This window comes from Rhipicephalus microplus, chromosome 6 (assembly GCF_043290135.1).
Source record: "Rhipicephalus microplus isolate Deutch F79 chromosome 6, USDA_Rmic, whole genome shotgun sequence".
NCBI classification, from domain to species: Eukaryota; Metazoa; Arthropoda; class Arachnida; order Ixodida; family Ixodidae; genus Rhipicephalus; species Rhipicephalus microplus.
In genome coordinates this window covers 85,615,005-85,627,985 of record NC_134705.1, presented here as the reverse complement: position 1 = coordinate 85,627,985, position 12,981 = coordinate 85,615,005, and the positions used below count along the sequence as shown (strand labels likewise).

At 57.4% G+C, this 12,981-nt stretch overlaps 1 protein-coding gene and 1 pseudogene across 3 annotated transcripts in view; both read right to left on the bottom strand.

The window, feature by feature from the left end:
* LOC119168652 (uncharacterized) overlaps positions 1 to 12,981 on the bottom strand; it is a 293,472-nt gene that overhangs the window by 125,856 nt on the left and 154,635 nt on the right. The window lies entirely within an intron of this gene.
* Positions 6,194 to 6,402, bottom strand: LOC142766215 (U2 spliceosomal RNA; annotated as a pseudogene).

Genomic DNA, 12,981 nt, shown 5'->3' with positions numbered 1-12,981 from the left:
CCGGCAGGAACGGCTTGAGTCTGTTGTTAAGGATGGTCGCCACGATCTTATAGTCGGTGTTAAGTAGCGTGATCGGGCGCCAGGACGCTGGCTCGCACGGAGGGGCACCTTCCTTCAGAATCAGAACGATCCGCCCTGCACTGAAGGAGTTTGGCTTACTGTGCTGCGTTAGGACCTGGTTCACGAGTGCCAACAATGGGTCGCCCAAGACGTCGAAGAAGGTTGCGTAGAACGCTGCTGTGAGGCCGTCCGTTCCCGGAGCGGAATTCGGGGTCATACTTTTAACGGCGTAACGCAGTTCCTCCAACGACGCCTCGCCACACAAGGTTACACACTCGTCCCCATCGAGGCGGCGCAACTTCGAGCACAGGTCCGTCAGGAGGCCTGGTTCCGTCTCCGGCCCACGGGGTTGAGGCTCTTGAAATGCCGACTTGAAATGGTCACGAAAGATCGCTGTGATTTCCGCCGGGTCAACCGTAGTAGTTCCATCCGGGCGCCTAAGCTCCGTGATTTTCAGGGAGGCGTTCCCGTATGCCTCTCGCAAGTCAACTGTTGGGTCTTCTCCCTCAGACTGCTGGGTTGCCCCTGACCTCTGTGTCAACTCCTGGAGAAGCCTGTCATATCTCACTTGCAGGGAGTCCAAGTAATCCTGCGTGCAGGCGGTGAGGGTGTCAGCGCCTTCGATAATTCGCCTCCTGCGCAGGAGCTCGTTCATTTCACGAGTGATGCGGCGCTTCCGCTCTCTGCCTGTCTTTCGTAGGATATCTCCCCATGCCGACTTTAGGTCGTCCCAAGCTTCGGCGGTGACCCGGGGGACTCCTCTCACGGTCTCCACTATTGCACTTTTGACTTCTTGGAGACTAGCTGCGTCCTTCAAGAGCGCTGGATCCAGTCTCCAACATTCGTCCCCTGCTCGGGGCCCGGGTGAGCCTCTCACAGTCGTGATAACTGGAATATGGTCAGTCTTTTTATCCAATGAAGCCGGTAGGGTGGACGTTGTGCAAGATATGACGGATGGGAGAAGGAAGTCAGGGACGTAAGCTCGGTCGATTCTGCTCGCGGTGGATCTTGACGACCGGGTTGGTGCAAAGGTGTCACCGTGGAGGTGAACCCAGGCGTCTGTTAGCCGCAGGTGCCGGAGGATCTTAACCAGCTCCTTGGCGTGGTATGTTGAGCCTCCTCTCCCTGGGCCGCGGATATCTCTTGTCGAGTCGACCACACAATTGAAATCACCAACCAGTACGTGAGGCAGGGGTTCGAGCAGGTGTTCGTGCAGTGCCTGAAAGAAGGCGTTCGTGTCCCTTCGTGTCACGGGAGCGTAGACGCTCACGAAGCGGACTCTCCTTCCATCCACGTAGATGTCTAGCAGGAGAGTACGTCCATTCGCACCAAAGATGCAGTGTGACTTCTGGCGGAACCGTCCCGATACGAAGATCACTCCAGTGCCACAAGACTTAGCGTTTGAGAGGGAAAAGAAACCATCAACAAAGCAGTCACGTCGAAACTGCGCCACATCTAAGGGGGACCGAAAATTTGTTTCTTGGATGAAAAGTAAGTCAATATTATTTTGCCGAGCGAAGGACAAAATGGAACGCTGCTTGTCCTTATTGCGGAAACCGCGAACATTCCACGTGGCAAATGTTAAAAGCGACATAAAAAAAGGCTTTATCGGCCAAAGGAAAAACAAAAAAAAGAGAAGGGAAACACAGCGCGAGTAAACAAGGGGAGAGGGGGGGGGTGCTCCGTATCGGGACGGTCGTCGGCGATGCAAAGCCGGAAAGTGATGAAAGAAGAGAGTGTGCCTCAATGACGTCATATCGGCGGCCACGAGCTTATCGGCGGCTATCATTTCGCGAACGCTGTTCAGCTCGGGCAGCTGTTCGATGTGCGGTCATGGCGTTAAAGGAAAAAAAAGAAAGCTCGGGGGGGGGGGGGTCTCGCCTGTCTTGGGCGCACTATTTAATCGACCGAAGCCGTGGGGGGGCCGTCACCAACCGAGCCCCTACGTAGCTTCTTGGGGTTCTTACGACGGGCAGCTTCGCTGTCGCTACTCCCTTCGGGGGGGATTGAGCGGCGTAAAAATCTCTCGGCGCTCTCTGCTCGCCCCGATTCCTCGAGGCTGGTGCCGGCCGCCGGCCTGCGTCGCGAGCGTGAACGATGCCGCCTTTCGAGGCCACTTTTACTCTTGTTCTCAGAAGGGGTTCCGCTGCCTTTACTGATGTCGGCGTCTGACTTGAGGCTGGGCCTTGGGGCAGCCGCGGGGGGGTCAGACGGGAGTACGTAGTGGCCGCAGCTCTTAATGGGTGTGTCGTCGTAGTTCGCGTCGCTACTAGGCCCACGGGGGAGAGGTGGGAATTCGCGGTCCGTTACGCTTAGTGTCACTTGCTCCTCTTCGTAAGTTTCCCTGTCTTTCTCCGCCGAGTCCTGCTCCTCGCTAGCCGAGGTGTCCACTACCCAGGCGTCGCGCGACGAGTCAGGAGAGCTGGATTCCGAGCCGCTTCCCGTTGTGAAGTCGCCGAGTGCGTCGGCGCTGGTAGATTCCTGCGCGCTGACAGAACACGCAGCGGAGGCTGAAGAGGGTCTCTGGTTGGTGTCGGAGGAGTCGCTGGCGCTTGTGGACTCGGCGGCATTTTTGAGGGTCGCATAACCGGGAGAGAGGGTGGGGGACTTTGGTCGCAGGACCTGCAGATTCGGCGATGCGTGTCGGCCGTCGGGGGGGGCTGAGACGCGTGAGCGGGTGAGTCCGTCAGCTGTTCCGTGCTCGGCCAAGAGGCCACGTGCAGCCGCGACGTATGAGCGCCTGCGGAAGCAGTCACGCGTTCCGTGCTTGCCGCCGCACTTTTTACACTCGGCGTCGCACCCCTCCGTGCCGTGGCCGAAGGTGCCGCACCGCGTACAGTACGGGGTCCGGCAGGCTGAAGCCATGTGCCCCACCTCGCTACACCTTGCGCACACTCTCCGCATACCGCGGTACTCCAGCATGACTCGGTGCCCCGCAACAGTTAAGAAGTTGGGCACCGGTTTAGTCATTTCAATGCGAACTACGCGGACCCCATTAAGCTTAGTTTGGCGGTTGCTAACGGTCGCGAAAGCCACGCTCTTCACTTTGCCGTACTGAGAGAGTACACTAGTCAAGGGATCGTCGGGTAAGAAGGCAGGGTAGCGGAAAACATTTACAAAAGTTACCGGAGGACCCACGGCCTCTACCGCGACTTTCTGGTCATTAACAGTGAAGCCCTCATTGACCAACAACTTGGTAGCTTGTGCCGCGTTGCGAGTGCATACCAGAAACCTAGATCCACCCATATGTTGCAGTACATGCACACTATCGTCTCCCGCTGTACGCTCAGCTGCGTCAATCAGGTCATCTAATGTTATGTCACCATCAGGCGCATTAAAAAAGAAACAGTGCTCCCTCACCGGGAGACTCATTTGTGCGGCCATTGCAGGGGGCGTAGCCGGTTGCTCCTCCGGGAAGAGGCGGGGGGGGCGTGTCTCGTGACTGGTGGTAGCGCAGCGGTCGCCGCGCACTGGTAGACAGGTTCAGCAGGCGCTTGGTCCTGGAACCGGAAGTGGTTGGGGTGTGGCGCAGCAGGGGCCTCCGGGCGGGTAGAAGGGAACCGGGCTCCGCTCGCCTCCAGGCATGGAGTGGTGGTCACCGGGCAGGGGTAGAACCCGCGACCCAGGAGCTGCGAGCGCCCGCGTAACAGGCGCGGTAGCAGCAACGACTCTTTTTCGATGGTAGGGTCCCCGAGGGGTCAACGTCAGCGTGACGCGACCCCGGGACTCGCGCGTAGACTCGCAGAAGGAACGGCTAGCTCGGCCCTGATCCTCGCCAAAAGGCCGAGAAGCGATGCAATTCATTAGCACGTAATTAAAATCCATTCTTTCACACCTCGTACTTAGTTCTGGCCAAAAGCCGGGCAAACAGTAGCAAAGCAATTCCGACGTCCACCCATGCACAACCAGCATTGTGCACCGACAGCGGCAGCGCTGGCTTCACGGCATTGCTTTTATCCCCAGTCCGCTTGAAGTTTCTAGTTTCGCTTACAAACATGTTAAAACTGAAACCTTCTTTTTCCCAGAGGTCGAAGCCACGCGTGCTTGCTTGCATGCGTACTCTCTATGCGCCCATGACGTCACACCAAATGCTTGCCGGCGAACATTATCAGCCATGTCGCGAGGGATGCTACAGCACTTGTTTTAAAAACTGATGCATAGTGTACATGTCCAACTCGAGCACCAAAGTCTGGAAGGAAAAAAAAAAAAAAAAAATGACTGCGCAAAATGTGAATACGTCACCCATCCAACATGGCTTCTACGCCGGCTGCCCAAGCAACGCCTCTGCAACGACGCCCACAATCATCGGCAAAAAGGTGGTGCCTTTGGCTGCTTCAGCACGCTCAACATATGCCTTGCAAGTTCCGACGTGGCGGAACACCGCACCGAGGTCGACGAAGGTCCTGCCGTGAAAGGCAGACCCGGGAATGCGTGCGAAACGTCTACCGCGTGGGTTGTGAAGCCGGTGAATGAAGGATCATGTGGCAGAGGGTGACGGAACGTGAGTGTGCGACTTGCCGCTGCGATGTCGTTCAAGCGTTCAACGGGCCGGCAGGTTCTGTCTGTCGTGGTCGAAAACGTCCGAGTCAAAGTTTTGCTGATTCCGAGGGGTAGGAGTGCTATGGTGGCGTGTACGAGGCGCTGGTGCGGCGCTCCGTCGATCGTGCCGGACGGACATGAGGCGGCCGAAGGCGGTCGTCAAGTGGTCGCGGAAATCAGTGGAGAAGTACTCGCCTGCGCTTTTCGTCGAAGACTCGCGACAGACGGTCTTCGGGAGACACGGGTGGTTGCACAAATGCGACCGTGCGTCAACGTGCAGCCATATTCGTGGATTATTTCGCCCCATTACGATAGCTTCGTCACTGCGCTCGCTGGTGTTGCTTGTTTTTGTTGACCTTCACTTGTGGCTCACACCCACTGTGGGGGATTGGCTGGTTTGTTGTTCTGCTTCTTCGACTTCTACATACTCGGCTTAGTGAAGCTGTGAGGAGTGACGAGTGGGTACGGAGGCAAAGCGCGCCCGGGGCGTGATCTCACGCGTCCTGGGGTCCACGTCGCTTCAGGTACGTGCGTGGTGCGTCCGTACGTCTAGTGCGCAATTTTCTTGGAACTTCCAGCAACTGGCAATTCCATTGAGGTGAGCGTGCGAGGATGTTCGTTGTAATTAACGAGAGCCAACGGTGGATGAGCTGGTATGAGATGGTGTTCAGAAATGAAGTGTTTGATCAACAAGGCGATGCCCGCCGTGGTGGTCTGATGGCCGTAAGGTACTCGGCTGCTGACCCGCAGGTGGTGGGATCGAATCCCGGCCGCGGCGGCTGCATTTCCCTGTGCTCAGATTAGGGTGCACGTGAAAGAACCCCAGGTGGTCGAAATTTTCCCATAATCATATGGTGGTTTTGGGACGTCAAACCCCAAAGGTCAGTGGACATAGGAAAAGCACATCGGGGCTTTGCCGCTCCACCGTACAGCAGGTGTGTGCGGAGTGGGTCGTGTGGCGTTCTTTGCGATTTTAATTTGTGATGGGGAATAGTGTAGATGCGTAGACGTGGCGAGAGCACGCGTCTTCAGGTTCAGACGCCGCGTGAAGATGTGAAATAAAAATGCCTTCGCTTGCCACTGCAACTGTAAACAGAAACACCAACCAAACCCCATTTTCTAGAGGCTTTTTTATTTTTCGTTGCGAAACGGGTGAATTCGAAAAGCGGAAATAGCTTGGCACATACATACACACTTCTACACACATACATACATACACATCGCACATGCATACACATCGTATACACACTTCTAGCTTTCCTCCGAAACAGTAATGATAATTTCCTCAATAGTTTTATTGATATGAGTAGGAATGTTAAAAAAAATAAGAAACTTGAGTATGTACGTGTGAACATAACAAAATAAAAGAGACCCTCCATATATGAAATACACACGGAAACATTTATTTTCCCAGAGCAATCGTAAGTGCAAACACAGCTAGCGCACTCCCTGCCCGCGAATACCGCGTCAGCCGGGGCGGCGTGCCGCCACCGTCTCGGACACTCGACGCACCCACGCCGTTTACCCCGGTATCATGGGTAAGTCCGAACACTCCTTCTATCATTGAATTTATTGTCGAACTCACCCCGCAGGGGGTGAGTGGGCCGATCCCGGAGGTAGTGCAATACCGGGCCAACCCGTGGCGGAGGTGAAGCAAGCTTCAAGCACTCCGCCGCATCACAAAAATAAGTTTAATATCTTGGATCCAAATAGGATCCGTATCAGATATTAAGCTGATAAGAACAGATACTACAAAGAGAAGTTTATTTAGACTCTCAACACATTCGGCAACAGAACAGAAATATTTACAAATACTCAGCCAGGAATTCGGCTGTAATGACACTCAAAACAGCACTTGACCCAATTTGGGCACAAGAAGAACACAGCTGTATTGTACAGTAAATCATATAATATACAAAAACCTATTTACATAAACAATGGATACAGTGAAATGAAAGCACATGATCTATTACGTATTTACATGCCGAAAGGAAACTTTATACAAAGATAAGCGGCACTCCCGCAAACAAACATAAACACTACGGGGGGGGGGGCGGTTAACAGGGGGGGGCCAGAAGAAACCTCGTGCATGGAGCACGCCTTAATATCAGTGTAACTACGACCGAGGGAAGGGCTACGTGTCTGTGCTTGTGCTATAAGGGGGGGGGGGGGTGGCCCCGCTTGGTTACAGAGTTGGGGGGGTAGTTAATAGGGGATTAGGGGGGACACTAATTTACCATTGCGCAGGAAGAAAAATCTGGTGTGCCAGCGCCGGAGGAAGGATTCCTCGCCACTAGCCTCCAACTCCTCCGAGAGGTGCGCCCACACCAATCGCTTGATTCGGCTCACTGTGGGGTACGCGGCTCTAACGGGCTTCCTCCTCGCTTCTGCTAGCGAACGGCGCTGCCATATCACAAAGAGAGTGAGGGCGAAGACCACTCGCGCGAAGGTGCCCTTGTTGCGTCTGTGGTTTGGCGGAGGGCGGATGCCGAAGCACTGCGCAATCATGCGCCATACGGGTCTCGCAGCAGGGCAGTTTAGGAGCGCGTGGTCTTGTGTTTCTGTCTCTCGGCAGTTCGGGCAGCGGGCGTCGGGAACGATACCGAAATGGTGTAACCTTTGCCTCGTGGGGAGGACGTTCCACGCCCGTTTCCAAAGGAAGTCTTGGACCTCGCGGGGGGTGTCTCGACTGAACGTGGCGATTTCTCGCATCGCTCGCCTGGCACGTCGCTTGTCGTCTTCGTCGAGCTGGTGGGCCGTGAGTGTCTCGACCAGTCTGGCTGGCGGGTCGGACTCGATCTCGCATCCAGGGACCTCCTTTGCGAGCATACGCATAGTCGCTGCCGCCACCCTATAAAAGGGGGAGGGCGACTCGGCAAAGGGTCCGGAGTGGCCACCCGCTTCAAGCCAGTCGTTGCCCGCGCTGCTCCAGTAGAGGAGTAAACCCCTGCCCGCATAGTCGCTCTTCTGCGCTAGCGCACGGGCGGTCTTCAAGGCGAGGATCTTGCTCGTGGTCTGGACATGGGGGAGGCCAAGTCCTCCCTCGCTCGGTGCGAGCTGCAGAAGGTGGCGCTTGACTGGCGGGGGGTTGCCATCCCACATAAAAGCTGTTATGAGCTGGTTGAGGTGGTTCGCAATTCTGGTGGGCATGGTGGTCACTCGGCTAACGTGGGAGGCGAGGGCGCAGATGCTGGTCTTCACCGCTACGGCTTTGTCACGCAGGGTAAGGTCGGAGAGCTTGGCGCGTTCAATAAGTAGGTGGGCCCTGTCTATCACTCTACGCCAGGTGGATGCCACCACACCCTCGCAGGTGAATAGCACTCCCAGGACTTTCACAGCAGAGACAGCCTCGATCGTCCCAATAGCCTCAGCCGGAAAAGGGCCAAAGAGCAAGGCCTTACTCTTGGCTTCGTTTAGCCTTGCTCCCGATGCGGCGGCATAGGTGCTGAATACCTGGCGGAAGCGAACGAGACTGCTTGCATCTCTTAGAAAGAGTGAGAGGTCGTCCGCGAAGGCCAGGATCTTCAACTCCTCCAGGCCCGTTAGTGGCAGGCCCCTGATGCGTTCGTCGCTGGCCACAGATGTTATGAGTGGCTCGATGGAAAGGACGAAAAGGGTCGGGCCTAACGGGCACCCCTGCCTGATACCTCTTGTGTACGGGAAAGAGTCGGTCGTGGCACCGTTCACAGCTACGCAGCACTGCAGGTCCTGGTAAAGGAGCGCGATGACCGCGACGAACTCTTCCGGGAAACCAAACTCGGCCAGCGTTCCAAGCAGGTAGGAGTGCCTCACCCTGTCAAAGGCCTTAGCCTGGTCCAGGGAGAGGAAGGCCCCAGCGACTCGCTTGTGGGAGGCATACTCGAACACATCCCTGGTCAACGTTAGGTTGGTGTACATAGAGCGGCCAGGGACAGCGCAGGACTGGTGCGGAGCGATCAAGTCCGGCAGGAAAACCTTCGTTCTGTTGTTTACTATGGCCGCCACGATCTTATAATCTACATTAAGTAGGGTGATCGGGCGCCAAGATGACGGGTCGTTCGGGGGCGCACCGTCTTTAAGGATCAGGACGATCCGTCCCGCACCGAAGGAGGCCGGCTTTGCACGCTCCCCCAGTACCAGGTTGACGATATGCAGAAGGGGGGCGCCAAGGACGTCAAAAAAGGTCATGTAGAACCCCGCTGTCAGGCCATCGATGCCTGGCGCCGAGTTGGGCGACATTGACCTGATTGCCTGGCGGAGTTCGTCGAGTGAAGCGGGAGCGCATAGGGTCTCGCATTCGTCGACTTCGAGGCGTCGGAGGTTCTTGAATAAGGCCTTGTCGAGGGCGGGGTCGGGCTGCACTTCGCTCGGGTCGGGTTCGCTAAAGGCCACCTTGAAGTGGTCGCGAAATGTGGCCTCGATCTCTACCGGGTCTGAAGTAAGTGTGCCGTCGGGGCGCAACACTTCCGAGATGCGCAGCGACCCGTTCCCACTGACCTCGCGCAAGTCCGCGTCCGACGGATCGCCCGGGACGGCTCGCGCCGCTCGGGTTCCCTTGGCGGTCGCACTGAGCAGCCTGTCGTGTTGGACCATGAGTGAGTCCAAGTAGTCGCGAGTGCAAGTCGTGAGAGCGTCAGCACTTTGGATAATCCGGATTCTGCGTAGGATCTCATTCAGTCTTGCTGTTAAACGCTTCTTCCGTGCGCTACCCTCCTGCTGCAGGAGTTCCCGCCACGTCGCCTTCAGGTCGTCCCAATCGGCCGGGGATGCGCAGGGGGAAGCCAGGAGCGAACTTTCCAGCCGAGACCTAATGCGCGCGACGCACTCATCGTCTTGCAAGATCACGGGGTCGAGGCGCCAGGCTGCGTCGCGCCGCCGGGCACCCGGCTTCGCTTTCACGGTTACTACCACTGGGGCGTGGTCCGATGACTTCACCAGGGTGTTCGGCAGAGCGAGGACCTCGCACGAGATGACAAGGGGAAGCAGCATGTCTGGGACATAAATGCGGTCTAGCCGGCTCTCTGTGTGTCTTGACGTGCGGGTTGGTACAAAGTCATCACCGTGGTGGTGGACCCAGGCGTCCGTGAGCATGAGGTGTCGTAGAATCTTGGTGAGCTCCTTGGCGTGGTAGGATGAGCCACCGCGCCCCGGGCCTCTTACATCCCTCGTGGTGTCGACGACGCAGTTAAAGTCGCCGAGGACCACGTGGGGAAGGGGCTCGAGAAGGTAAGCGTGCAGGTCCCGGAAGAACCGATTGGTGTCCGAACGCGTGACGGGTGCGTAGACGTTAGTGAATCGAAACTTCCTCCCGTCGATAAATAAGTCGAGTAGGAGGGTTCGTCCGTCTGCTCCGAACACGCAATGCGCCTTTTCCCGGTAACGGCCCGAGACGAAAATCACGCCGACGCCACACGCCATGGCATTCGTCAGGGAAAAAAACCCTTCGACCTGACAGTTACGACGGAAAAGGGTCACGTCGAGAGGGGTCCTAAAGTTGGCTTCCTGCACGAACAGAAGGTCGATGCCCTGGTTCTTGGCGAACGACACCACAGCGCTTTGCTTGACTCGGTTGCGAAACCCGCGAACGTTCCAAGTTGCAAATCGCAGTGGCGTCATCGGCTAGCGTGACGTAACGACAGACGGAGTGCGGAGGGGGAAAGGAGGAAGCAGCGCGCGCCGGCGCTACGGAGAGGGGGAAACATACGGCGCCGAAAGAAAGGAGGAGGCTGCGAGAGAGCGGGTGAGGAGAGGGAAGCTACGCAGCCGGCGAGGGCAGAGATCGGGCGCATACTCAATGTTGGGGGCCAGCAGGTTTTGGGGGGGGGGCTCCCCTTTGCCGGCGCTGTTTGTGTCGAGCTTCTTCGCTTTTGCGTGCGGGGGAGCATCGCTGTCGCTGCTCCGCCCTTCAGGCCCGGGTCGGCGCTGCCTTGGCTCCTTGCTAGGAGTCCTGTGGCGGGCGGTCTCAACGTCGTCTTTCCGCCTTCGGGAGCGCGAGCGGGTTCGCTGCTCGCGGCCGGGTGCCGATTGGTCCGCCGTCGTATTTGGGCGTAGCGCTGAGGGAACGGAGGGAGGGAGAAGGGTGGTCCTGTCGCCGTCTCGATCGCCGGGAAGCATGTAAAACCCGCGGCTTACTATGGGTACCTCGTCCCGGGCGGGGTCTTGGGCTTGGGGTTTCAGGTCCTCGGGGGTCACTGGGGCCAGCGCGTTCGCGGGTGCTTTCGGGTCGGGGGAACTTGCCGCATCCAGCACAGGGGCATCGGGCGACGCTTCCGGTGCAACAGGCAAACTTTGGCAAACAACCTCGCCCAGCGGGTGTGCGGGTGACGCGAGGGGTGACGATGGAGTCGACACGGTTTCAAAATCGCTCGATTCCGTGTCGGAGGATGAGGCGGGCGCGGTAGAAGCCTTCATCCGCGTCTCCTCCACCGTTGCGGTCAAGGTGGTAGTTCCGCCGTTGTCTGTGACCTGGTCAGAGCTCGTATCGCGCTCCTCAGAAAGGGGGCCCTTCGTAGTCGTGGGGGATGACGACTTGGGCGAGAGCACCTGCAGGCGCGAGGAGGAGCCAACTGCCCTTGGTGAAGCGGGGCTGCGTAACTGGGAAGGGGCTGTAGCGCGGTCAGGCAAGGAAGGGAAACCGCGGGCTGCCGACGCGTAAGAGCGCCTGCGGAAGCACTCCGCGGTACCGTGCTGACCACCGCAGCGCTTACATTCTGCACTACAACCCTCCGTCTCGTGGCCGAAAGAGCTACATCGTTTACAATAGGCGGTGGTACACGCGGTTGCCATATGCCCAGACTCGCCACAGCGCGCGCACACGCGCCGCATCCCCCGGTATTCGCACATTACTCTGTGCCCAGCGATTGTCAAAAAGTTAGGAACGGGGCGGCTCATTTCTATCTTAACTAACCTGACCCCGTTCAACTTAGTCTGGCGAGAGGGTAAGGTGGCAAAGGAGATGCTCTTAACCTTGCCAAACTGGGCTAAAGCGTTACTGAGGACCTCGTCGGGCAGGAAAGCCGGATAACGGTAGACGTTCACGTACGTCACCGGCGGCCCGACTGCCTCTACCGGCACCTTCACGCTGTTAACTTCGAACCCCTCTGCCACCATTAGCCTCGTCGCCTGACTGGCGTTCCGCGTGCACACTAGGAATTTTGCTCCCCCCATGTGCTGGAGCACAAACACACTGTCGTCACCGGCGGTTCTTTCGACCGCGTCAATCAAATCGTCAACAGAAACGTCGCCCTCGGGCGCCGAGAACATAAAACAATTCTCCCTTACCGGGAGCTCAAATGGCATGGCCATGCTGGTAGGCGGATCCCGCAAGCTGCCGGGGGGGGCGAGGCTCTGGGACGACTCGTGACGTGCAGACGAGCTGCACACTGGTATGCGGCGGCTCAGCCGAGGCGGGGGCCGCTTAAGGTCTGGTGGTGGCAGGGGTCGCAGCTAGGAGCTCCGGGGCAGCAGGGGCGGACCGGGGGCCTGGCTTGACCTGGCATGTAGAGGGTCTCCGGGCGGGAAGGCCCGAAACCCAAGGGTGGGAGCCGCGTGCACGAGGCGGCGGCGGCGAAGGGCTTGCACTGGCTTTGGAACTCGACTCCGAGAGGGCCCGGGGGCCGACGCCGACGTGACGTGACCCCGGGACTCGCGCGAGGACTCGTAGAGACAGCTAACTCGACACTTTGATCTTAGCCAAAAGGCCGAGAAGCGATGCAATTCATTAGCACGTAATTAAAATCCATTCTTTCACACCTCGTACTTAGTTCTGGCCAAAAGCCGGGCAAACAGTAGCAAAGCAATTCCGACGTCCACCCATGCACAACCAGCATTGTGCACCGACAGCGGCAGCGCTGGCTTCACGGCATTGCTTTTATCCCCAGTCCGCTTGAAGTTTCTAGTTTCGCTTACAAACATGTTAAAACTGAAACCTTCTTTTTCCCAGAGGTCGAAGCCACGCGTGCTTGCTTGCATGCGTACTCTCTATGCGCCCATGACGTCACACCAAATGCTTGCCGGCGAACATTATCAGCCATGTCGCGAGGGATGCTACAGCACTTGTTTTAAAAACTGATGCATAGTGTACATGTCCAACTCGAGCACCAAAGTCTGGAAGGAAAAAAAAAAAAAGACTGCGCAAAATGTGAATACGTCACCCATCCAACATGGCTTCTACGCCGGCTGCCCAAGCAACGCCTCTGCAACGACGCCCACAATCATCGGCAAAAAGGTGGTGCCTTTGGCTGCTTCAGCACGCTCAACATATGCCTTGCAAGTTCCGACGTGGCGGAACACCGCACCGAGGTCGACGAAGGTCCTGCCGTGAAAGGCAGACCCGGGAATGCGTGCGAAACGTCTACCGCGTGGGTTGTGAAGCCGGTGAATGAAGGATCATGTGGCAGAGGG